Genomic DNA, 762 nt, shown 5'->3' with positions numbered 1-762 from the left:
CTCCGTCTGGATCTTGGGCTCCACCACCACCCTGTACTCCAGTTTCTCAAGATTTCGTGCTATGTAAGAGGCAACAGCATCATGCCTTTTGATTCTGGGACCATGCGTTCTGTGACATTGCTGTAGCACGTGATTTAGAGTTTGGCTACAGTTACATCCCGCTCTGCAGAGGTGTTCCTTGGGGCGTCCTCGGGATGTCCGTGACTTAGTTGAGAGTGCGTTTATCCTTAATTTACATGATTGGACAAAGTCCCTTCCAGATAGGAACCTAGTTCCTTCTTGGATCCATAGGTGTTGTTTTGGAACTCGAGCGGATTCCTGCAGTCCTCGACCATCGACGCGACCATACAGCTGTCTGGCCCATCTATTGTTCACATCCACGCTATTAGATAATTGACTGTCACCATCAAGCAGTCTGGTACGGTAGACCTTAATTTCGCTTTCGAGGAATGAGCAAGGCACTCCTTCCATTCCATGCTGTGATAGAGGTAGCTTGAGCAATCGATTAAGTCGTCTTGGTGGCGCCTGCCATCCCAAAGATTGGATTCCCAATCCACCATCTCTAACGCTTGAATGTATATAAGCGTTGGGCGTGTCTGTAGGCAGGACAAACCACTGCCGCACCGCGTGCCGAGTAATTTTATCGCACTTGCGTAACATGCTGATGTTGGTATATCCCAGCTCTAACTGATGGTACAATCCAGGAATGACATTTATTCGTAGCGCAAACAGCCTTTGCTGCGGTTTAAACGGCGCTTTTGT

This window comes from Polyergus mexicanus, unplaced genomic scaffold (assembly GCF_030449975.1).
Source record: "Polyergus mexicanus isolate NDT 795.1 unplaced genomic scaffold, iyPolMexi1.0 SCAF_55, whole genome shotgun sequence".
Lineage (NCBI taxonomy): Eukaryota > Metazoa > Arthropoda > Insecta > Hymenoptera > Formicidae > Polyergus > Polyergus mexicanus.
The sequence above is the reverse complement of the archived record's forward strand: the minus strand, read 5'-3'. Positions refer to the sequence as shown.